This window comes from Lepisma saccharinum, chromosome 5 (genome assembly GCF_977018435.1).
Source record: "Lepisma saccharinum chromosome 5, izLepSacc3.1, whole genome shotgun sequence".
Lineage (NCBI taxonomy): Eukaryota > Metazoa > Arthropoda > Insecta > Zygentoma > Lepismatidae > Lepisma > Lepisma saccharinum.
The window spans coordinates 46,950,329-46,977,280 of NC_139233.1; the positions used below are offsets into that span (position 1 = coordinate 46,950,329).

Sequence of the window (26,952 nt, forward strand, 5' to 3'; positions counted from 1 at the left end):
TTGTGAGACAAACAAACAAATAAATAATTGTTGTTTTTTTAGGATGCCTGGCCCCCAACCTCGCCAGGGTGCGTGGTGCCCAACCCAAAAAGGTTCTAACGGCTGCGGCTCTAGATAACCGCACCTCTGTAGAGTTTCACGTGTTTTTTTTTTTCCCCCAAACTTCCATGAAACCCTACAGAGGACCTCCGTAATGCATGCAACGTGTACTAACGACTCTAGTGTTATTTGATGTTGTAATATTTTTGGATATAGAGTTTTATTGTGAGATATAGATAAAAATAATTATGTTTATTATAATATTTTTTTGATGAAGATGGAGAATGTCTGTGTGTGTGTTACAAATAAAGTTGCATGCTTATTTTTTAGTGTGTTTGTATGTGTATGTGTTTTTGATGTTCGACAGCATCTGAAACGATAAAAAAAGAATTTTATTGTTAATTTTCTCGTGTAAAAAAAAAAAAAACAGCAACAATTTTTTTTTGTGCAAAAATTTCTGATTGTCTCGTGCTATAGTGCAAAAAAAGATATTGTAACTGATAACTGATGAAATTGATATTGTAACTGATCTTGAACTAGTGAAATTTTCGTATTGTGCCATTGAAACTGATTGTGCTAGTACAAAAATTTCTTATTGTGCGAGAAAAAATGTTAAAAACTTGTTAAAACTGCTCTGTGACCCTCTCGTTCTTCACGTCGTGGACGAAGGACTTCTCGGCGACCAGGATGACGCTGCACACGGTGTCCTCGGGCAAGGCTTCGTGGAACTCGCAGACGACCTTGATGTTGGTGCGATCGTTGACCACCACCTGCTTCCTCTTCGTGGTATTGATGACGGACATGGGTCTGTGGGTTATGAATTCGCTGGGCGTGTAGTACATGTCCACGTTTCCCTCGGTCACACGTTTGAAAGAGGTGTAAGCTTCGTAAAGTTTTAGGTAATCGTCTTTGGTCATGTCGAGGTTGTAATTCTCGCGCGGGAACACTTCGTTTCTTCCATTCTTCAGATAAACATTCTTGATCTTGCAGTTGTCGAATTTGCTGGAATTTTTTTCCTGATTCTTATCGCGCCCGGTCTGAAAGAGCACTACGACGAAATCTGGCATGTCGAACTGTATGTTGTTGAACTGCGTCGTCACGTCGAATTCCATGTGACTTCCCGACGCCATCTTCTGCACGCACTGGTAACCGTGAAAGTGAATCGGTACATGCGGACTCTTCAAGATCTCCGCTTTGTACTTGAGGGCGTAGTTTGTTTCGTATTCCACGATCGGCATTCTCAATTCCATGCTCCGGATGACGCACTTGGCCGCTTCGGGTAATGTGTTGGCTATCGGCGTGCCGTCGGCGTTCAAGTTGGTGTATCGCATCAGTGCGTCGTTGTCGTTGGCTGCCCTTCGAAACGTGACGCGCAATCCTCCCTTCCACATGATCTCCTTGTAGTCCGAGAAGAATCCCGGCAGCAGACGCATGGGAAAAAGCACTGTGTGACTTCTAGTCGATATTTTGGTCCCCGCTTCGAATCCTCCCGCCTGGTAGTATGCTGCGTCTGTTTTGGATAATTTCAATGTTCCCACTGCCGTCGAAGTGATGCCTGGATAGTCTATTCTGTCTATGACGGTGTTGTGTTTCCTCACCTCCACCTGCGAGAACAGGTGAGGCACGAAGTTGTCCACGAGTATCAAATTTGCATTGGGCGGAAACGCGTCTCCGCTTTCCTTCTTCACCACGTCGAATTGAAGGTAGAGGTCCGCTCTGTGAGGATGAACAAACCCATCACCTACGTCCACGTCGTATTCGATTTCCCTGTTCGCTTCGTTGAGATTGGCGAACGTGCGACGGTTGGGAGGGAAAGATTGCAATTCGTAACTTTCGATTTGCTCCATTTTTACTATGCGTGTTATTTATTATATGTTGATCTCCACGATGGCAGTGGTTGTTGCACCTGCGAAATCCACCACGTCTCCTTTCTCGTTTGTCACCACCAACTCTATGTCGTCTATGCGGTTGCGGCATACTGGAAAATAGATCGGCGAAGAAGGTGTGTAGATGATCGGTTCCATGAATTCGGAACTGGGTTTGAACGTAGCTATGATTCCCGTCTGCTTGTGACTTCCCAGCAACTCCCCGTCCGAGGATTTTGTGATCATGCCTTCCGCCACGTTGCAGTGAACGTTTAGAGTTTCTATGGCCAGAAATTTAGGAATGTTGGTTGCCGTGTGTTTGATGCCAGCTTCGAGTTTTGTGTCGTTCTCGAAACCTAAAAGTTCTCCCATGGTGCCCAGGTCCACGGTCTCCGTCGCCGACACGATTTCCACTCTGTGCGTGACCGAATTTTGAGAAAAATACGTGCCTTTGGGTAACTGAGCTTGCAAAGTGGAAAGATTGTATTGGCCTGGCGTGACGACGATGTGTTCGCTTCCGACACTAATTTTGTTGTTGTGCTGCGTGACGTTAGGTATGAGGTACATGCTGTAAAATGCACGCAGAGCTACGGATTTAGGATAGACGATGTCGTCGTGCAGCGTGAGTTTCAAGATTGAAGATTCGCTCGTGAGATGGAACACGCCCATTGTGTTTCAGGTTCCACAATGCTTTCTGAAAATGCTCCACCGACGGGTTATTTATTTTAGACATGTATGCGAGAACGGAAAGGCATAGGTGGCCGCAGTTAACATCGGTGAAACCTTGGATGCGTTTGTCATTGTAGTAGAGGTTGGCAACACTGAGATACTTCACCAACCTGGCAGGTGGTGTGCCACCGAACGAATCGAAAACAAATGCTTTGTCATCGTCAATTTTGAGGTAGCATATCCAATGTGTACCAGGATTTTTGTAACTGTCCAGGTTGACCACGCCATACTCTTTTTTCTTCACAGCAGAGGGTAGAGAATCGGACATGAAAACACCCCTAAAGTTCCTTATTCCCAACAGTTCGATCAGAGATTCAATATCGAAGTTGGACAGGGCTTCTTCTTTTTTTTATATTTCTTCAAAGCATCGAGGTTGCTTTTTTGTTTTTTGGTTATACCTTTCCCCTTTTTTTCCATAGCCAGGTTGTGACGTTTCTGTTCTTCCAATTCTGCCTTGTTCTTCTTCGAGTCGATGACGGTTTTCGCGATGGCGGCACTTCCGCCGGCCAAACTTCCAACAGCCCCAATGCTGCCAGGATGGCTGGGATGCTGAATATAAAACCTCCGATTTTTTGCTGTTTCCGCGAACGCTGCAAGCGTCTCAATTGAGGTGTGCTGAGAAGTAATTTCATTCCGTGTCCTTTCGTCAAGCAAGAACGTTTCTTCTCGCGTTGTTTCTTGGTGAGTAAACCATCGAGGGCACCTAGATTTTTCAGATTGGAGTATGGTATCTGGTACACGACACCCTTGGGCTTCATGTTGATGCTCTATATGTTATCTTCACGGTATGTTATTTATATATATGTTCGAGGATTTTTTGTTTTGTGTAATTTTTTCGGTATGTTATTTATATATAAATGTTCTGAGATTTTTTTTGTTCCGTGTAATTTTTTTTTTCAAGGATATACTTCGCGCAGAGTCGTTACACAAATTCTATTACGTGCTTTGTTTTTTTACCAAAAAGTTCTTTTGTACCCTTGTACACGATTCGAGTTTTGTTCTCGATTAAAATAGCTAGCTTCTCGTCGGATAACATGTCAGCGTATCGATCTGGTAAAAATAGACTGTATTGTGCGTTGAGCAACAGACGCGCCTTGGGACCATACTGGGTAGAAACAATTGAACCGGAAGTTATCGTGTAAGGTTTGTCCACTTCCAATTCCCGAATTTTTACATATTCGACTGATGAATTTAGCATTTGTTTTAATGCTTGGGCGTCTAGTGATTGTTTACACATTTTTTTATATGGCAAGCACAACTGGAGTTTTTTTTTACGTAGTGTTATTTATATACTGAAGAAATTTTTTTCACGATTCGAGAAATTTTTTTATTTCTACACACCCCATCCAAATTTTTGTTTCGTGTTCATGGCGATGGTGGTGCCCAGTGCTGCAACTCTTTCTCCCAGCGAAGCGTCTCTGCTAACGAATCTTTCGAAAGCTGCGTGCTCTAACTTTCTGTCTGCTTCGTGACGTGCGTCCAGATCGGTCTGCGTGGCGTTGTAGGCGATGTCGTGATCTTTGCATGCGGCGTCCAACGGATTTACACCCTTGTCTCCTCTCTTCAATCTTTTCTCGAGTTTGGTACCCGGTCCGCAGTACTGGTAGCCGGGTAAATGCATCTCGAAAGGTAACTTGTTGATGATGTCGTTCACGAGTCCCTTTCCTTCGGCCACGTTCCAGAATCTCGGAGGCAGCGTGTTGATGATTTTGATGAGGTAACCTATGCCTTTGTCGTCGTTCACGATGAAATTGGAAAATTTGGTGCTGATCATGTCCACGATGCCAACCTTCTCGTTGTAGAAATTACGATTGCCTGCATTCTCCTCTCCTGCAATAACCAACAACCTGTCTATGAGCTTGCGCACGTCGTCCACCCACACAAACTCTTTGGGCAGGGTGTTGTAGAGTTTGACGCCGCTGCCTGTTTTGACCTGGTTCCATATCGGTTTGATGAGATTCCTGTACTTCTCGCCGCTGCTGGATTTCACCCTATTCTGCGTAGCGTCGTTGTTTTGGTATAAGGCATCCGTCATGATTAGAATTTCCTTATAACTCTGGTAATCTTCGTCGGTGTAATCCTTCGGCTGCTTTTTGGCAACGAGTTCCCACAGTCCCACCGTACCCGGATACCTGTTCCAACTATCCTTCTCGCCTAAATTAACTTTAATGTCGTTGCCTTCGAAGGTCACCTTCGATTTTCCAATCTTCCAAACCACACCGCCGCCTTCGTTGCTCTCCATGCTCGGATACAATCCGAACACTTCATCTTTGTCGAATTTCCCCGTGCTCAGGTAGTCTCGTGCCAAAGGTCCCAACTCGATCTTATCCAAAGACGACGGCGTGCTACCTATGGCTCGACGTCGTGCCGGTACGTCCTTCAGTTCGAACGGCGTCGAAGGAATGCTCGAAATGGGCGTGGGTACGGTGTAACTTTTAGCTGCAAGTGGTACGAGTTCGTTGATCAAATTTTTATTTTGTTCCGTGACGCCTTTAATTTCTTTACCTAGATCGCTGATGGCGTCGATCACAGGTTGATCTTGACGTTTCTTCTCTTCGTAGAATCCGCGATTCTCGGATTTCCAACCTTTGAAGCGTTTCGCGAGGTAATCGCGAAGCTTGAGATTTTCGTCTTCGATTTTTCGTTTCGTCATAATGTTATTTATACACATCGTTTCTCACAACGTTGCAACGTTTAGAAAGTCGTTGATTTTGTTTCTGTATTTTCCCTCGTTGGGTTTCCTCGTCATGTCGATCGTCGCGAATCCGAAATCGTCACTGTTCCAACAGTGGGAGCAGCAGCGTTCCGAAAATTGATTGTAGTTCATGTCTCCGCCTACGTAGTCATCGTACGCGTGCTTGAGGTTGGTGTGATCTTGGCGAAACAAACATATGAAATTAGCGTTGTCGCGTACTAACTGTTTTGGAATTTTGGAAAACGTTTGAGCTAGGAAGAAGCAATCTATTCCTTTGTGACGACCTTGCGTGAAAAAATTGCGAATTTCATTTTGATTTTCCAGGATAACATCGTCGAACACAACGACTGAATTTTTACGACAATCGTCGAGTGGTTTTATTTCCGAAGCGAACGTTGCAATGTCCAGACCTTTGTACAGTTTTATCAGTTGCTGGTATTTGGATTGCTCCAAACTTTTCGAAAATACGTAGAGGTGCCTGTTCTTCCAATCTAACCAATTCGGTGCGAGGAGAAAATTGTCCACGAGCAGTGTTGTTTTTCCACACCCCGAAGGACCTACGATCAGGCAGCGGATGCTGTCGGGAAGCAACTCACCATTCTTTTTTTTTGTTTGACTTTCCGAATCCGGTAGACGCTTCACCACGTTCCACGTACTCACAAGATCACTTCGTTCGCGTCGATCCAACTTTTTTCCGGAAGTCCCAGCCATTTGACAAACAGTTTGTCACCTTTTCTACGCAATACTTTCTCGATGAGGTACGTGTTAGGATGTTTTGTTTTAGAGAGTTCCTCTTCGTAAAATCTTCCTTTCAAAATCTCGCCGCGACTATCTTTTATTATATACGTGTGTCGGTTTCCGGGTAAAACTCGAACCACCGTAAAAAGTTCCGTGCTCCAATTTTTTGTGAATCCCTTCTCGAAGGTGCGTTTGAATTTGCTGATCCTCACCTGGTCTCCAATTTTGAATTTTGATTTCTTGGTAGTCGTGGGAGTGTACTTTGGACAGTAAACTGTAGAAATTAAACGCTGCTCGTCGGATTTCGTAACGTCAGCTGGCTTCATGCCTATCGTTCTGTGTACCGTATCATTATAGGTGTCGACGAGTTCCGGCAGGATGTCGACCCATTTGTAATTCCCCCGAAGGGTGAATTGTTTCCACATGTGTGTTTTCAAGGTTCGATTAAATCTTTCCACGATGCTGGCTTTGATGTGACTGAAGGTTGAATAATGTCGAATGTCGTGTTTCCGAATAAACTTTTGGAATACGGCATTGTAAAATTCCTTCCCCATGTCTGTTTGCAAAAACCGTGGTCGTCTGCCGCTTTCGCGAAAAATTGTCTTGAATGCTTCCGTGACGCACGTTCCTGTTTTGGCTTTCAAAGGTAGAGCCCATGCGAATTTCGAAAACGTGTCTATGACGGTGAGGAGGTACTTGTTGCCCTTGTTCAATTTATGCACATTTTTTAGATTGCCGCTACTCATCTCCACGAGGTCACTTTGCCAGAGGTCGTCGATTCCCTTGGTCACCACCGCCAAACGTTCGTAGTTGCGGCGTGCAGGTTTATGCAATTCTTCGACGATGGCTTGCCTAGACATTTTTTAGAGATTACGTTTGAAGAGAAGCACCAGCGTGATGGGATTCAAAGAGGGTGGCACTTCGCTCGTGTTTTGAATGATCAGCTTATCGCCGGCACTCACGTCAAAAACGGTGAGATCTTCGTCTTCGTGTATTTCATATATGTTGCGCGTTTCGTTCCAACGTGCCAGAGGAATGTTTCCTGCTTTCTGGACACCGCGATTCGATATCAAAGTCATGGTGGGAACGCTAGCTTTTCTGCCGTGAGACCAGTACGAAAATTCATTTATCTGAATTGTGCCATCGAGGAGAAACTTGTAGTACGGATGATAAGGATGTAACATGTACAGTTTGTTACCTTCGACGAACGTGGAGATTCTCTGTTGATTGGGTACGCTGTTGATTTCGATGGCTTGCAGAGAATGCAGTTTAGCGAATTTAGTATCGACGCTAACGAGGTTGCTGTGAAGCTGTCCCAGTGTATTTTGTACGGGCAACAAATGTTCGACGATGGTATCCGTTACTGTAGAAAATGACGGTTTGATTTTCACTTCCACGTTCAACTGCTTGTAGTTTTCGTTGAGTTCTTGTAATTTGGCACCGAAAGAGGCCAGCGTCGATTCCTGCGTGGATTCCAGCACTCCAACTTGATCTCTGATGTTGACGACGATACTCTGAAGGTTCTCGACTTGATTCAATTTCGAACTTTTCTCGGTAAGATCGTTCACGATGCTTCGCATCTCGGTAAACTGTGTGTGAAGGTCGGCGACGCTCTGCGAAGTGGGCAGCGTCGACACCAGCGAACTGATTTCGTCTCGAATCTGTTCCACGTTCGCCGTTTCCATTTCCAGTCGTTTCAGCATACGTGATATGCTCCTTTTCAAAGCGTGTAATTCTTTTGAGGTGGGGAGATTAGCCACCCTACTCTCGAGATCGCTCAATGAACTTTTGATGTCGCTCGAATCGGATAGTGCCGTCACAGCCGTTTTCAATTTTTCCAAATCTTCGCTCGAAGGTACGCTCGTCCGTAACGATTCCAAGTCGCCCTGTATGTTGTCCAGTACGTGATGAAAATGAGCAAGATTCGTTTCGACGTTCAAATTTTCTAAATATTCGATCTTCTGCTGAACCGTGCTCAACGTGTCTTGTATGCTCGTCAACGCACTTGCTTCAGCGTGAATATTTTTAATTTCTTCGTTGATCAACTCCAGAGACGCCTGAAGCGTAGCGATGGTGGTTTGAATGTGTTCGAAATCTTGATAAGCCTCCAATTGAATTTTTATGTTCGCGACGCTTTTGCCGATGACCTGCAGTTCGTCTGACGATGGTAGGTTCGTCATGGTATCTTCCAAAGTTTGTAACTTGGATTTAATTTCTTCCAACGTGCTGGCGAATTCTTCTTGTAATTTGGAAACAACAACATGCAAGCGTTCTACATCAATATCTTTCACGACGGTTTGAAGTTCAGAGAAATTCTTTTCGATTGCCGAAGTTCGTTCTTCGATTTCGAGTTTCAATTTTTCCAAATCTTCATTTTTCGATTGAAATTGCTGCAATTTGGCTAAATCATTTTGAAGCTTATCCACGCTCAACTGTATATTTTGAACGTTGTCGTAAGAAGGTACGTCGACATAATTTTTTATGAGCGTTTTCAGTTCGGAATCGATTTTCAGAATGGGGTCGAGACATTGCGTTTGGAGCGTAGCGATCTCCGACTCTACATTTTTGTTTAAGGTCTCCTGCAAAGCGATCAAATCGCTCCTCAACTTTTTAATTCGGACGTCCAACATGAGAATCACTTCTGCGTGGTCTACACGCTTGGTGTTGCCGAAAATATCGTTAGGCATTTTGGTTAACGGTTATTTATAATAGGATAGACGATTCGTAATTCTACGAAGAGAGGAATGAGTTTGTCGTAATCTCCTAGGAGTTCCACGTAAAGATAATCTCCTGCAGAAACATCGTACGTAATGTTAGAAAGCATCTTGTCGTGCTTGATTCGAAAAATGTTCTTGCCGGTAGATATTTTGATTTCGCCTATGTTCTCGGGATTCACGGTGATTTGAAGTTTTCCATCGATCGGAATTTCGTAAAAATGTAAATTGTTGTTGAAGACGTAAAACATCTTGCCTACATCGTCATCCAATTTCGTCCAAATGCTGTTAAGGTGAACAATCAGTAGACCGTTGAGTTTAGTTAACATGGAAGGTAGAAATTCATGATCTGTCGTCGTGTGGTGTACAGTCTCCATGTTGGTTTGTTTTCGGAAACCAAAGAGATTCATAGGTATGCTGGTTATTTAAGAATACGGTCAAAGTTTTTTTTGTAATGACAGTCAGTGTTTTTTTTTTGTAATGACTAACAAAATGATTTTTTTTGTTATTTTTTGTTTTGTTTTATGAATCTTCTGTTGAAGATGGGCATATGTTGCAGGTTTTGCTTTCTGCTAAGCGATAGTGCCCCCACGGCAGTGTGTGAATACCACACTCGAGGACGCACCTCTTGTCGTCGTTGGGATCCAGGGCAATCTTCCTCACCTTGTTGGTGGTCAACACATGGTCGACGCTCTGGATGCGCTGTTCTGCTCTTAGAACCGACGACCTGGTCTTGAGGCAATCCACAAAGTCCTCGAATGTGAGATGCTCCCGAACCACCTGTCTGCCGACACCCTTGGCCTTCTTGGTAACGCCGCCCTCGGCTTTGATGGTATAGGCCTTGGCGCGAAGACCTGCAAACTCAAGAATCACGTCTCCGTCCTTCTCGTCTTTGAGTTTGCCAGGCACCTTCTTGTTGTGGGCCAGGATATCGTACTGGTTCGGCTGGGGATAGCCCGAGGTGTCGAAGAGTTTAACCAAAGATAGAACTGTGGCTATATCCCCGTATGCGTCGGCTGTGCGAACGTGGTACACCAAGCTGTCCGTGTCCGTGTAGAGAAGCGAGATGTTGTGGCCGTAGTGTGAACGTAATATGTCGTAGTACGTCTCGAACATGTGGAGCTTGCTCAGATCCAGAACCGTGGCTCCGACGTAGATAGGCTTGGTGAGTTTCACCACACCTTGCTTCATGTGAATCAGAGCCAGCTGCTCGTTATAGATTGTTCGAGACTTGAACAATGGACTCGCGACAAGCTGACGACATCGCTCTTTCCTCGTCACCAATTTTATGTCCACGCGATTCCGTACATTCTCCATGGTTTTACCAAACACTGCATTATTCATGAGCTTGAAGAAATCCTTATCAAGCTCGGACGTGGCTGCGGTGCGGTGTTTGGTGTTGAGCTCGATATATGGACGCAACCATGGAGAATGCTCGAACTTGAGGATGCGGTGAACTGTGTGGACTGTGACCCCTCGCTGCATCAACCACCGGAGATTCTTGTAGTGCAGGACGTAATTCTTCTTGGGTTCGAAATCCATGACGAGCTTCTTCTGGTTGGAATCGGGTGGACACTTGAACTCGGGTGCAGGGGGAAGATCGCAGAACAAATCCTGCAGCTTCTCGGAGAACTCAAGGTCCACCTCGGCGAAGAACCCATGTTTCGAATCGTCGAAGCTTTCGACGTCGAATTTGGAAGGATCGGCCCACTCGAACCCTCTAAAAGGGAGTGGCTGCATCATGGAGTGCCCGTACAAGTTATTCACGTCCGTGTGCATGATGTAGCTCGACGGTTGGGTGGAGTCATAGCCAGTAGCCATGTGATGGTTGTTGGCGCATGCGTACCGTTGCGACACCTGGACCATTCCACCCCGCACGGCATGTTCTACAAACAGCATCATGTCCACGTCCGAAAGAAGCTCCAGCTCGATTTTCGTCACCAGAAACATGGCTGACCACGCCAGTCCGGGGAGACTATAGAAGTAGGCGGGATCCAGGTGGTAGATCTTCATTGCGGTCGCCCGGAACGTCTGGAACACGTCGGCGAGGAGCGTCACATCAAGTTTGAGGTAGGCGTCGTGGTAGTCTCCGAGAGTTCGACAACCCAGCTCGTGCCACATGGACTGGGCGTGGTGATATTCTTCGTCGGTGATGTTCGAGCCTCGTAGCTGGCTGTAGAACTTCGCCTGGGGAGGTAGCGACGTCTCCGCAAACTTGGTAGAGTCGGTGATGTATTCGTAGGGGTAGACCCCCTTACGCCTGAAGAGACCGGCGTCCAAGTTTGGAAAATTCGCAGAGGTAATGAGCATTTGCTCGTTGCTCAGCTTGCAGTTGATTCCCTGCAAGGGCATCGAGGCTGGCCGGGAGGAACCTCAGGGAGTCGAGGAAGCGAAGCTCGACGGTAGAGTCTGCTCCCGGGATTCGAACCCATTTGCTCACACTGATGTAACGCTCCTCGTTTTGTGCCAGGACGTTGATTCTTGCATTGTCGTACCCAAGATGCTTGATCAGGTGGTGAAAGTCGTACCCCGAGCCGTTGTGAAAAAACACAGGGATGAAGCGCGGGTCCCAGGCCCTGCGGTTGCAATCGTTGCACCAAGGACCAACGTACCTACCATTAAAGTGATCGTGGTGACGGACTTTATGGTTTTTGGTAGTGTACTCCTTGACGCAGACAGGGCAAGCGATGGCCTCGTCATGTCTACGTTGATCGTCGGGGGACAGTGGGAGCATAGACTTGGGGGCCAACAATACCTTCCCTATTTCGATGGCCTCGTCAACCATCCTCTCGAGGAAGTGTTTGGCTGCGTCGGGACCACGGTACACATAAGGCTCGGGGGCGATGTGCTGGTCTCGTCGCACCACAACATATGCGAAACTGGATGCCTCGTGGAGTTGGTAAGGGGTAGTGGAAGAAACTTCGGGATCGGGATCGCAAGTAGACAGGGGTTTGAGGAAGGCCTCGAAATCCGCGATGATGATAGCAGGGTGCTCCACCATGGCACCGTGCATGTGGAAACGCTCCACGGTGCCAGGTTTGGGCAAGTCTGCCACCCCCGGTTCGTTGGCATTGCAGTAGAGCTTGTGGTTAGCGAGCTTCTCGGCAGCGATGTTGGGACCTCTGATGCGTTGATAATCCCGCCGTTTTTGATTACGAAATATAGACAAGCACCTGCGACAAACTTCTATGTGGTGACTATCACTGCTCCGTTGGCTCGAAACAAGTCGAGAGAGCGAGCGAATGAGGGTGTAGTGATGGCGAGTTTCATCCTTGATGAGCAGAAGGTGAATTTCCTGCGCACCGTCGTCGTCTACGTCGCTCACCCGGATGGGGTACACCACATTTTCGTCGGTGAGACTGTAAACGTTTATGGCCAACCGAGGGTTGTGTGTACGGGCCTCGAACTCCGAGACCTCCACCGGGTAGTCAATCCCAGCAATGGCATCTTCCAGCTCTGGCTCGTAGGGTAGGTAGTGGTTAACTCGGTGTGGATGGTTTTTCCGGTCGACAGGGTGCAACGCTGCAAGCACACACCATATGAAGCACTTGGCGTCACTGTTCTGAATGTTCAGGACGGCCTTTTTTTCCACAATCGCTTCTGGTAAGCGGACGTAGCTGGAGGCGGAGAGAGGCACAAACTTGCAAAGTTTGACGCGCAGTTCGTGAGGCTCGCCACACAGCGAACCCCCCGAGCCCTTGGCTTGATGTTCCTCCTGCTTTGCCACCAGCTCCTCGGCAAACTTGTTGTAAATATCCTCGAGGTTGTCGACATCCGCCAGATGCAGCGTCTTCGCCTTGGTGTTGTGGCAGAAGCTGTAAATTTCATCAGACGGCTTTTTGTACCAGCAACGAAGCGATGCGTAGAATTTGGTGGAGTGCGTTGCAAGCGTATCGCTGAGGATGGAAATAATTTGGGCTTGCACGTTCTCCAAAAAGCTACGCACGTCGCATGAGTCCTCCGAAGTAAGGGGAAAGTTCTCTAATAAACGCTGGAAAGCAGACTGGTTCGCTTTTATCGCAGGCTTGACGCATTTGGCGGGTGGTGCATTGATGGAGGCTGCTTCTGCCTTCCTCTTGGTGGAGGTCGAAGGCTGGGCCCCAGATGTATTTTTGCTTAGGCAAGTAAGCTTATGCTTTTTGACATACGCAATTGTAATATGTTTATTACATCCGGAACACAGTTCGGTGGCAGCCAAATGCTTGTCTGGCACGCAGGTGCGACAATGTCTTGCAAAATGTTTGCTCGATATAGTTTTTTTGCACACAGGGCAACTTTTCATGGAGCGCATTTTTTTCGGGGTATGTTTATTTATATATGGGTGGTGTTGCCTTCCTCAAATATGTGCTTTAATCAACTCTATAAAAAAATAAAAAATATATAAGAAAAATATAATTGTAGATAGAAAAAAAAACACGTGAAACTCTACAGAGGTGCGGTTATCTACAACCGCAGCCGTTAGAAAACCTTTTACTTTTTTGGTTGGGCACCACGCACCCTGGCGAGGTTGTAGGGGCCAGGAATCCTAAAAAACAACAATTATTTATTTGTTTGTTTGTTTGCCTCACAATACGAAAATAAAAATAAGCACGCACGCGCGTATGCATGTGCAGCACATCGTTCCCGCGAAGAGGTTTGCAAAAGTCGCGATATACATTGGCGCCCGGGACTTGGAAATAATGCGTATTCGCTCACCACTGTTGCCAGCTCTAGGTCTCTCTCTTCATCTTACACCAATATTGGTATCTCTATCTTTTTTAGTTGCAGGTGGGTTGCCAACACACTCTAGTTAATAATGCTACATATTATACACACACACGCACGCACATACTGTGTTGCCATCCATCCATCCATCCCTCTCTCTCTTTTACGGCTGTGTGTGTTTGTTGCCGGTTCTCCTTGCCCAGTGTATGTATGTATGTTAAGCCAATATAAAAATTGGCTAAGCCCTTGCCAAGTAAAAAAAAGCTGTAGGTAGGTGTTGGTAATACTGTCGGTTGTTTAACTCTTCCCTCTCTCTCTTTTTCTCTTCTCTCTCTCTTTTTTTTTGTAAAAAGCTATGGCAAAAATACCAGTAGGTTGGCAACACTGCTTTATGCACTCTAAGACCTCAAGCAGTATTGCCAGCTCCTTGCTTTAGGTTAGGTTAGACCAAAATAAAAACCTTGGTGACTTTTCGAGTAAGATGTTGGCAATACTGCAAGACAAGCCTCAAGCAGTATTGCCAGCTCCTTGCTTTAGGTTAGGTTAGACCAAATAAAAACCTTGGTGACTTTTTCGAGTAAGAGGTTGGCAACACTGGTGAGGTTAACATACACCGTGAAAAGCTTCAAAATATCTGTTGGTGAAATTTTCGTGGGGTGAGTTGGCAACACTGGTGAGGTTAACATACACCGTAAAACGCTACGCCTCGCCCGAGTTGGCAACACTGGTGAGGTTAACATACACCGTGAAAGGCTACGACGAGTTGGAAACAGTGGTGAGGTTAACATACACCGTAAAAAGCTACGCCTCGCCCGAGTTGGCAACGCTGGTGAGGTTAACATACACCATAAAAGGCTACGACGAGTTGGAAACAGTGGTGAGGTTAACATACACCGTAAAAGGCTACGCCTCGCCCGAACACGTACACTCACACACACAAAAAAAAAGCTAAAAAATTATACACCGTGAAAAGCTACGACGAGTTGGCAACACTGGTGAGGTTAACATACACCGTAAAAGGCTACGCCTCGCCCGAGTTGACAACACTGGTGAGGTTAACATACACCGTAAAAGGCTACGCCTCGCCCGAGTTGCCAACACTGCGAGCCCCACCGAGCCCCATTTTCGGTTTCTGAACCGGGCCACCTGACTTTTTCGAGTAAGATGTTGGCAATACTGCAGAACAAGCCTCAAGCAGTATTGCCAGCTCCTTGCTTTAGGTTACATTAGACCCAAAAACAAAAACCTTGGTGATTTTTTCGAGTAAAAAGTTGGCAACACTGCAAGGCAAGCCTCAAGCAGTGTTGCCAGCTCCTTGCTTGAGGTTAGGTTATACCCAAAAACAAAAACCTTGGTGATTTTTTCGAGTGAGGAGTTGGCAACACTGTGAGCCCCACCGAGCCCCATTTTCGGGCGCAGAACCGGTGCCACTGACCTACTAATCTTACTCGTGTTTTTAAACTCAGAGAGCGCATCTTGTTCACTCGGAGGACGTAGATTGCCCTCTCGCACGTGAGATTACTATTGGCTTCGATCGTTTCATCGATATTTGCATAGAAGTTTATACCTAAAACTTTTATTTTCTTGTCTACAGGGATCTCCGTATTGTTTGTGAAAGGATTCTCCTTGCCAAGGGGCATCAGGAATGACTTTCGATTGTTTAGTTTTGCTCCTGATGTGAGCTCAAAAGTATGTATTTGGCTTTTAACACTGTACAGATCTCTTTCATCCTTGAGAAAAATCGTGACGTCGTCCATGAAACTGCCAACTTGTATTGTGGTGGAAGCCATAGAAATGCCCTGTAAATGATGCTGGATACTAAACAAAAAGGGGGCTAATGTGAGAACGTACAATGTGCTACTCAAGGGACTACCTTGTAGTACACCTCGTCGCATTTTAAAATTTGTTGTCAAGAAACCATTTATTTTGAGTTTTAGCAGCATATGATTATATAATGTTTTTATCCAGTTAAGAAAAGTGTCTCCGAAGCCATATGCTTCTAAGACTTTGTACAGATATTCGTGGCTCACTCTGTCATATGCTTGAGAAAAATCTAAAGATAGAATTGCCTCTGATGCATTCTTATTTTGTTTGGTAATAATTACGTCTCTTATCGTTTGTAGCAAGTGATGTATACTTTGGGACGTATTACAAGCGAACTGTAAATTGCCAATAAGTTTAACCATATATTTTTTTAAACGCTGATTTATGCACCTACTTATAAGTTTGATGTCACTGCTCAATATGGAAATTGGCCTAAAATCTGTGACGAACTTTGGATTTGCCTTTTTGGGAACTAACACTATAACTCCCGTGCTACTGGTCTTCCCTATGGTCCCTGTTGTCAACACTTCGTTGACCCATTCCGTTAATTCGTCTCCTATTAGATCCCAGAAACATTGATAGAATTCTGATGGTAATCCATCTTCGGCTGTAGTTTTATTCCTCGGAGCTTTGAATACTGCATCATGAACCTCCTTTTTACAAAACGGTTGTGTGAGCTCAGTTCTTTCATTTTCTGTCAGTGACGCAGGGAGGTAGTTCAAAAAATTGCATTGCGTTTCTGTTGGATTAAAGGCTTGACCAAGAAGATTTTTATAGTATTGCAAAAACCTGTCGTGTATACTATGAGGGCTGGTGACAACTTCACCGGAATCTAAAGTTAATTTATGAATAACGTGACTCCTGGCGTGTTTATGTTCTTGAAGAATGTGACATAGTGTGGCTTGCTCGTCTGGGTCTATAGGAAGAATCTTGCTCTTTATTATTGCTGCAGATTTTCGTTTCCTATGTATAGCAAGTAATTGCGCTTTTATTTCATTTGCATAAGGACGATCGAAATTACCTTGCAATGCTAAACGATGGAGATCATTCAAGACTGCATACAAAAAATTATATTTGTTTCTTTGATCTCTACTAACCTCTGCACTGAAGAATTTACTGACCTGACGAAATTTAGGCTTAACTCGAGTTTCCCACCACTCGATTAGGGTCTTTTGCACTGGCCGAGAGGCCTTGAGTTCGTTCCACGTTTCCCTGATTAGCTGGACATAACTACCATTGCGTAATAATGTGCTATTTAAAAGCCAGTATCCGCTACCTTGTCGGGGTTTGATCAAATCTAAATTTATTTTGAGAATTGGGACACTATGATCACTAAAGCATACTGGAAAATTTTGAACACTAATGATATATTCCTGAAATCTTGGTGCGACATAAAACCTATCGATCCTTGACGCACTATTGGAGGTGATATGTGTGTAACCTTGACTTTCGCCATTGGTGTGTATCCAAGCGTCTCGCAGTTGTAACCCCTGCGTTAATTCATAGAGCGCACGTGAGTAGTTGTATCCTGGATTTTGATCTTGTGAACGAATTACGCAGTTAAAATCTCCCACTAGTATAGTGTCTAGTGTGTGGGATGTCAGCTCGGGCCCTACAACTGTTGAAAAAAAATCGTCTCTTTCCCGTCTGTTTTGGCTTCCTGACGGAGCATACACATTACAGAGAAACACTGAGCCTAATTTGGCACTTATTTGTCTGCCCGTGGGATGGGGCACTACATTACGTAAATCCAAGTGTCGCGTACATGCTATGGCAGTCCCTTGTGCAAAGGGAGTAAAATTGTTGTAAACTTTAAACATGTTCAGTACAGAAAAATCGTCTATGGCTACCTCTTGTAAGAGGGCCACATCAATAGACGATTTAATGAGAAAGTCATTGAGAGCAATTAGTTTGGTCTTACTTCGCATTTGATTCAAATTTATAGATGCCAAGGTAAATGTTTGCATGATTAGAACTGTCCACGAAAGAAAACTAAACTTACTTACATTCTTCAACATTACTAAACTCTAATTTCTGCCTAGAATGCATTAACTATGCTTTCCACTAAATAAATCTGGGGTAAGTTTGTTACTCGTCGAAGGTTTCTCTTTAATTACATTTCCTGAATTACTTGTTAAACTACCCTTTGAAACATCTTGTTTTGGGGTACCAGGTTCTACTCTAAATTCGTTATGAACTATTGTGGAACTTACGCATTCATTATTTTTCTTCTTCTTTCTACGTAGCACCATGGACTCTTCCGCCACTGACCGTAACCTTGATACAGATCTTGACCGTGATTTCCTAGGAGAGGTAACTACGGGGAATTCTGCCTCCGCGAACAAAGCACTTGGGGGTGGGGGCGGGGGTATGTGATGCATCTCCTCTGCAGTGGTCAATGTTGGCTGCTCCATCTCTTCCCTTCCTATTGGTGCATTCTTCTCACTAACTTCCTGTCTGGTACCTGTCTCCTCTTCGGTGATTCTGGGGCTATCCGTGTCCCCTCCATTGTTATCTCCTGACGCTGGGACTTCTGCAACTAACGGAGCTGAATCTCTTGGTTTAGTCCGTACGGGTAGCAGAGTTGGTTCATATACCATCGGTACATTGTCAGCGGGTATATTAACCGGACCCCTGCGGGGCTGGTTCCCTGAGGATCGACGCTTAGGGCACTGAGCAACTACATGATCCTCCCCCGAACACGCGAGGCACGTACGCACCTGCCCAGGGTATGTTACCCAATAAGAGTCTCCATTCATTGTTACATATGAGGGTATGGGTTTACGTAGTATCATTTTAATCAAGACACGTCCAGTTCGAGTAGGGTAAATGTGATCTGCAGAGTATGTCTCGTCTTCAATTTTTAACACTTCCCCATAAGACCCCATGACACGACTTATCACTTCTGCACTTAATTCAATTGGGACTACATGGATTCTGACGATTACATGCCGCTGGTGGGCCCATTCTACTTCAACTTTATGATCACCATCTACGTCACTGTAGATTACCTCAGCACCAAAATCATTTAGTAACTGTTCTCCTACCACTTTTGTCGCAAATTTCACGTACAAACACTTACGAAAGTAATCTATTTCAAAACTGAGCACTTGGTTCGTAGGCACTTGGTAGACATCATGAAACCATCGATGAAAATCCAATGACGTAGGTCGCGTTTTGACCTCACGGAAAACAAATTTCAAGGTGTTTTCTCTTTGTGTATTCATCGTGAACTATTTCATCGTATCTTCACTGGCTCACGGTAATTGTAGTCAAAACCTCGCTTGCACTCCAAAGGAAAAAAAGAACTAACACAACACTAGCAAACCGTATACGGCCCTAGCTAACTCGGACAGTTCGATCACTAAGCCTTCTCACGCGAAGAGCGGAGCTCTGCTACGAACTGATACCTGCACGAGCTGTAGGCAGACTGAGGGACCCCTTGATTACAAGGCAACGACGCTACCACGACCCCATCGGGGAGGTCCACGTGTCAAGTATTATGTTGCATAATTATATGATCAAAATATAGTTGTTGGTTTTTTCTTGTCCAAGTAATAAAGTTCGATGAACTCTGATAAATATGTTTGTATTTTCAGAACTCGTTAATTGTAACTTTCAAAAGTTTTTTTTTTCTTCTCAAGTTTCTTCTTAGGTCCCAACTACTAAAAAGCAGGAAGTAAGTTTGGAGGTGGTGAACTGGTGATATCGGACAAGGGGTCACAAGCTGCATTGTTTGCACTTACATTAGTTTTTCGTTTGTAACGTTAACCAGAAATATGTAGCTCTAGATATAAAATTTAAACGCTGTGGACAGGATTCGAACCTGTGCGGGTAGAACCCATTGGATTTCGAGTCCAACTCCTTAACCACTTTTTTTTTTTTTTTTTTTTTTTTTTTTTATAAAAGGAAAGCCCCTATGCGGAAGCTTCCCCCGTCACACTTCATTCACTCATATCATTTCATTCATATTTCAATTTCAAGACTTTTCAGGACAGACAATCACAAACATCCATGGCCGAGCCGGGAATCGAACCCGGGACCCCTGGCGTCGTAGCGCGATGTGCTAACCACTCCGCCACAAGGGCTGCCCACTCGGACACCACAGCTCACACATGCAACCACTGCTGAACATGTTGTAAATCGAAACAGGTGGAGATACAGTACTCTACACTTACTCACTCACACAAGCTCATTTTCATATATTTCCGTTGTCGGCTTGTAATAAAGGGATCTCGTGTTCGATCCCTGGTGGAAGCACATAGTGGTTCGGATCCCAATGTAAACTGTAGGTCCAGTCCCGATAAGTCCATTTGTGCATAAGTTGACTCAAAACTCAAACTCACGTATTTCAGTCATCATCTAATTTTTCCTATTTTTAACTTTGTTATTTCAACATATCACAATCATTGATGTAGTTCCCGGGATTCGAACCCTGGCCCCTGGCTCATCCTGCGCTCACACCGTGGTCAGCTTTGGCACCAGAGCAGAGCTTAAGCTTACGATCATGCCTAGGGAACATGTTATTGTCGACTGTTTAAATAATCACCAATGATGTGGAATGTTAGGTTTCATTGTTCTCTGCACGAACAGTATGTATGATTCAAGCATCAAATATTCCCGACATCGTTGTATTTCCGTGATTTGAAGTGTCTGACTTCAGGTGTTACTATAATGTATAATTTGCTTGAAATACTTTCGGATATACATATTTTCTTACAGAAGCCATAACGCACGTCAGTTTGTACGTGAATTCTTTCTGTTATTACACGAATTGATTAATCGGCTCCCGTGCCGGAGTGCTTAAGCAAATCAAAACAATAAAATTGCAAGCGTAGCAAGCAAGAACATTTTTAGATCCAAATTTTTGCAAACTGAAAACTATATTGATTTAATATGGCACAAAAAATTTCATGGGCCGCCATGGTAATTTTTTTTTTTCAATTTTTTTCATTTATATCGTTATCGGAGTCCAGGGCCAACTCTCGCCGCCACCCTAGCTACGGCTTTGAATTTGCCAAGGCTGTAAGAAAAGCAGATTTTGCAAGCGAAACTAGGAAGAAAATTTTACCAAATGTATTTTTATTGGTATAAAATTTGATATCGAGGGGGCAATTCCCCTTTGTGCCCCCTTGCAGGTGCTCTTGGCCGTCTGGAAGAAATAATGCAAGAAAGACGTGAAAACTAATTCTATTTTGTCCTGCTTACGTGTATTTCACACGTATAATTTGATGTCAGTCAATCTACATTAATGTGATAATTTCATATTCAAGTGGTGTTTTTTTGAGGGTGCAACACTATTATCGGGGTAATATACCCCATGTTTGTTTGTCCCTCCGTAGAAACAATCGGCGGGACGTCCATGATTAGGGGGGGGGGGCAATTGCACCCTCCCCCCTTCTCCCCCCGTGCGCACGCCTATGTTCTCATCTTTCCGGACAATATAATTTTCAATTGATTTCAGATTCACATGCATCACGCAATTACAATTCAATTTGTATTATACGTACTTATATGTCACATGTGCTTTCTTCTAGAAATCTGTTTAAATCGGTTTCTAGATTGTAATAATAATTATTATTAATTATTAATATAATTATCAATTTTAATTAGGAGTAACGAATGGCGCAGTGGTAGCATCGTCGCCTTGTAATCAAGGGGTCCCGGGTTCGATACCCGGTTGAGGCACCTACTGGTTTGGATCTAACTTTAAACTGTAGACCGTCTCTTAACCTTACTGTGCATAAAGTGGGCTTGAAACACAAAATAAATAAATCAATCAAAATCAATTATAAAATTCTACATCGTCTCAGTAGGTTTTTGTATGATGTTTAAATATTCGTTTCGGACGTTTTACCGCGGGATGATTTTGTCTTAGAAATCAAACTTTGCTACGGAGATTTAGAGCAGCAACCTGAGATAAAATTTAGTACATTTTTTCTATGACGGGGATTCGACGTGCTGACCCCACGTCACTCCATTACCGGTTGCAGAACTCCACACCTCTAGTAGATAGGATTGTGGGAGGGAGACTGGCAGTCGGGAGATAGGCCAAGGCCCTGAAGGGCTGCACGGGTTATTATTATTCTTATAATCAAAATATCTCGGATACGATTTTTAGTGGCAACACTTTTAGTTTCTCAAATAGATCCAATATCAGACCGATTAGATAATTTATGCCGAATGTTTTCTTTGTATTCTTTGTAAGTCTGGAAAATATTAATAATAATAATTAAAATGTAATATAAAGTGACATTGGGCCAGCACGTCGAACACTCGGCCGGGCGGCGCCAGAAATTTTCGACCGGGTGGTCAGAAGCTCCATATTGATAGATTAGGGTGGGCAGTATAAATGTAAGACCATGTATGTAAGACGTATGTATCTCCTCTCTCTTACACTCCCGATTTTCCTCTTACTTCTTTTTCCTTTCCTTTTCTTGTTTTCCTTATTTTCTAATCTAATCTCGCATCTTGTTCCATTTCCTTTCGCTTTGTCTCTGATGGTCACAAACTATTCGTTTTCTGAACAGTCATGTTACTAATGCGGGAGAAACAATACACGTATGGTTACATGAACATATTTTTTGAGGTAACAAAATAATTTAGGACACAAGGAATTCATTGAAGTTGATCACCAGTAATAATTCATCTATTTTTCATAGATGTCTTGGGTTGTATGGCATGACCATTTCGAACACACTATAATGTCAACCTCTATCCTATGCAGCATACCCTGGAAACTTTATTCTTTCAGGGCAACGAGTCCCTGGCGCCTGGAACCATTCTCAAAGTAATAGTTTATGAGGGTTTGTATTTTGAGTGTCAGCGTGTGTTTGTTTTCGCTCCTTCGTTACTTTCATCTAATCACCATTCAACCTTACCGTCGTCATTATCAAAATTAGCACAAAAATGACTTAAAATAAAACAAATCAACAAGAACTTACTCTTCCAAAAATGGAGTTTCATTAGTTCATACCTCTTAGAAAGTTAAGATGGTAGTTTCAATTGCACAGCGTTTCATTAGTGGATCAAGGCAGCTTATTACGTGAACAATGACATTGTTTTCCGAAAGTCTCAAATATTTGTCTCAGGCAATCACCCTCTTAAAATGGACACATCTTCTGTGGTGATAAAATGACACGTTTGGTGCGAGTTCTTTCTGTATATTTATTCCCCAATGGCATAACGCTGACGCACTAAAAATGAAGAGGTCCTGTATTCGACTCCCCCCTCCTCTGGTGGAAGCACAATGCACACTGGTTCGGACTACACGTTAAACTGTAGGTTTAGTCCCGATTAGCCTATCTGAGAATAAAAGTGGGCTTAAAAACAAGCTTAACAAAATCGTCTTCTGGATGCTACGTGACATAACTTTTTTTATTTACTTCAGCTGCATCTACAGATTCTGTTGTGATTATTGTGATTCCTACTTATTAGTAGAATAAGTATAAAGTTTATATTTCGCATACCATATTGATATTTGAAGATGACAGGTATATACAAATTGTAATGAACTAAAAAGGGACACTTCTTGAATTTCAATGCAGAGCTAATTAAAACTACATTATACTCTGATCACATCAACTCCAGCTTCGGCCGAGATCATGAAAGTATGTGGCCCTAACTCCACACCCCCTATACGCCTTCATGGCATGGTGAAAAGTACAGAGGAGCACTTTACATTACTGTTTTATACTCTCTAGCATACTTAAACCCGAAGGTTTATGGCTGCAGCAACACAAGCCTTCCATCTGTCCCTATCCGGGGCAAGATCAATCTAATCTTTCCCAACCTTACCGATTTGTTTTAGGTCCATCTCAACCTTATCCCTTCATCTTCGTCTTGGCCTTCCTACTGGTCTCTTACCATCAGGTTTTCCAACAAGAATCCTGTAAACTATTCTTTCCTCTGCCATTCGTGTCACATGGCCTGCCCATCTAAGTCTTCTTGATTAAATTATTCTAATAATAATAATTAAAAAATCGAAATAATTTATTGTGTTGCTGGAGGAAGTAACGCTAAGATGATGTTTTGATTTGTTTATTTGGAGATTTATTAACCATACCCAGGCCGGGATTTATATACGCACTATGTGGAGGCCCGGAGCTGCAGTCCTCAAGTTCAACCTAAATTCTGATCTAATCTTGATCATACCCTGCATACTTTTGAGCCTCCTAAGCCTACTAGCTGCTTTTAATCATTGAAGTATTAATTTGATCACAGTTTTTGTTTCAATAGTAATTACTTTCACTTTCTAATGACAAAATTGACTTTTTATGGGTTGATAATATGTGAACATTTCAGCATAGATAATATTCACAAGTGAAATATACATATTTTGAACACCAGAATACACTAATTTATTGAATCATTCATATATCCCCAAGTATATGTACTTATTGAATTTGATTGGATGGGCACAGGAATTTTTGGGTGGGCACTTGCCCATCTGTGCCCACCCCTGTCGCCGTCCCTGGTTGTAGGAGATTTCCGAGACCGGATTACGCTCCTCATTACTCGTAGCTCCCCAATTTCCTCACGATGGTGGATTGCCACCGGTCCTATACACCCCGAGACTGCACCCAGGCGGACTCGAACCCATGCCGTCCTGCAGTCAGAGTCCAAAGCACAGCGATTCGCACGGCCACGGAGGAGGATTATTGCTGAATAATTCTATTTTATGTTAGTCAGTTTTTTCGTTAAAGTTAGCTATCGCTAGGGGACACGTGCAATCCGCCAAATTCTGATAAGAGCGTTTCAGACTTCTACGGTACGATTGTTGCTACGATTCCCCTCCCCTCTCCTCTCCACCACCCTGCTTGCTTTGCCACTCACAACTACGTCATTCCACGAAACACAGCCATCAGCGCCCCTAGCGGACTTTTATCCCATGCACAGCAAGTAATGTAGGCGCTAACGTTTATTTCAAGCTGTGGTGTCCGAGTGGTTAAGGAGTTGGACTTGAAATCCAATGGGTTCTACCCGCGCAGGTTCGAATCCTGTCCGCAGCGAAATTTTTTTTTTTTTGCACTTCCTAGTTGTCTTTCATCGTAATTTGTATTTCTAGAATTCACCAGATATGTTTATGTTCTCGAATAAGATTTCAATTGCTCTGCTTGGTTACCTTCATCGCATCGATTGAGTACTTCTCATCTATGTGTGTGATGATAGAATCCGGGTTTTGCTCTAAGTACCTATTTTGTTCGTCGACTTTCAATACAGAAGTTCGTTTTAGGGTTAGTTTCACTGATTGTAAAATCTATTGTGCCTTAAATTGCCCATTTTGACTGTTGGTGCATAAAAAGATGGTGAAAAGTGGTACCCTCCTGTTTAAGTTTTTCCATGGACGGAATGGATACTGGCATAGGTTCACAGAGCCCGAAATTTTTCCAAATTAATCTACTCTACAGCGAAATTGGATAAATATATAGCCGTTCTTTATAGTTTTTCTGGTACTGGATTTCAAAATGATACTTGCTTTTATTGAACGGCTCATGTTTTCATTTTATGCATGGAAATATAATTAAAACAACACTAAAATGTATCCTATATTTGAGAACTTTATTGTCTTATAATCGCAATAACAACTATAAACGTTACTCCTTATCCGAATTTGCTTAAAAATAGATAAAATTCTTGCTAAATAAATTTTAATGTATATTTAGTCACAAAATGGTGCAAATGTAGTAATTTACATGATATTTAGTGTTTCTCGCAAATTTCAACACATACTTGGCACCTATTCTGCTCTATTTGAAAACATAAATGTGCTCTCATTGAAAATCCATAATGCTAATATACGAATTGCGTTAATACACACCAGTAGAAGAAGTAATTCCAGTGGCGTAGTGTTGCCGCAAGTAAAACATCCGGGGTCCTTAATGAAAAATCGAGAATACTATAACGTAATATACGAATTGATGATGCCAGAGAGTTGGACGGACGTAGTACAATAGTTAGCTTTTCTTCCCTCCCCATATAGGGTATACCCTCATACCGCAGCCACAACAGACAAGAAATTAATTTTTACCACAAATATCCTGCACCCAACATTTTTTTTTCGACAGAAAGTAGCTTCTGGAAACTTAATCAGTATGATATGAATATTCTCTATGATAAACTCTAAGGGGATGAGGGAAATGGAAATGTTATCTTTTACTTCAAAGCAGTGCAACAACCAGGATTATTTTTCTTTAATTCTCGACTAATTTTCAGTACTTTTCACGCGTGACTGCTCGACTAGTTTGGATTTTGTCTCCCAACTTCTATCATTTTGTTATGCAACACCTTATTTCTGTTTTTTTTTTTTTTTTAATATTCAATTTTATCTCGAATATTTCGTATGTTAGCTATATTTAACACTTTCATCTTTGTTTTCACTTGTTATTCTATGTCACTACTCTAGTATTATTGTTTTTCTTTGTTTTCACTTCTCATTCTATATATTTCACTACTCCAGTATTATTATTATTCTTTGTAACGTACAAGGATTTTTCTCCTAAGGTTTCTTTTGCAAATTTATGAATATTTTTGTTAATATATTGAATTGACATAAATATTGAGGAGAATCAGCATTAGCTTCCACTAGCATTGCATATAATAATATACTTTTATGCAGATATGCAGTACTGCCTTCTTCTAAATCATGTTGTATATTCATGAAGATGGTGATATGATAATGATAGTAGTAGTGACATACATAAAATAAGGCTATCGGTCTTGAGTATACCCAAAACGTTCTCAATTAAAAAAAATAATGTCATTATTACCATCAACTTACAAATCCATATTTTATGTCTATATTATATTATTATAAAACTGCAATGCAATAGTAGTGTGAGAACTGTAGCGCAGGATTCCCTTAAACATTTTTACGTTGGTAGAGTCCACCCTAAGCATCAAATGTAAATTGGAAAGATTTGCGTCAGAGTGCAAAATTCTAAATTGGAAGACTTGCATTTAAGTAATGGAAATAATTTTCACTCAAATTAACTTTAAAAACGAACAATCTGCATATTTTCGTTACGAGATATTTATAACTTTTAAAACAATTATTAATGTGATATTTTCAATGAGGTGTCTTTAGTGCAAGAAGTTTCAAGTAACCGATATTACAATTCTCTCTGCTTTCTTTTCCTACTAACATTGTTTTCGATATGACATATCATCACAGTTATTTTACAAAATACTTTACTCATGTTCAGAGACATCTATTGTGCAGTCTATATTTCCACTTTTATTATAATAACTAGGCAGCGGATTTATATACACTAAAAGAAGCCAAAATATGCACTAAAAAGGCCAAAATATGCACTAAAAATTTTCAAAACAACCTATTTTAAGGTGCTGTACGCCTTATATGGGAACTAAATGTCTCAGTAACTCACTGAACGGAATTATAGAAATAAAAGTGTGATAAATTGTGCTACTAAGGATCACCAAAAAACACTAATTTACAAATGTTTTTTTGTTCCATGCAACAAAAATATTATATTACACGCATTCCTTTGTCTGGAGGCTTGCTCTAAAAACTGCAATATTGCAATTATAATAATATACGTATCTTGATGGAAACACTATACTCTTTCGTTGCATCAATCAATATGTTATTCCTTTACATTAGCATTTCAATACACTAGACGTT

The 26,952-nt window shown here is 42.7% G+C and overlaps 1 protein-coding gene and 1 non-coding gene across 2 annotated transcripts in view; both read left to right on the top strand.

Annotated features, from left to right (window-relative positions):
• Amnionless (amnion associated transmembrane protein) overlaps positions 1 to 26,952 on the top strand; it is a 162,200-nt gene that overhangs the window by 28,382 nt on the left and 106,866 nt on the right. The gene's annotated exons all lie outside the window — the stretch shown is intronic.
• Positions 24,238 to 24,319, top strand: TRNAS-UGA (transfer RNA serine (anticodon UGA)). The gene has a single exon. It is a non-coding gene; the product is annotated as a tRNA-Ser (tRNA).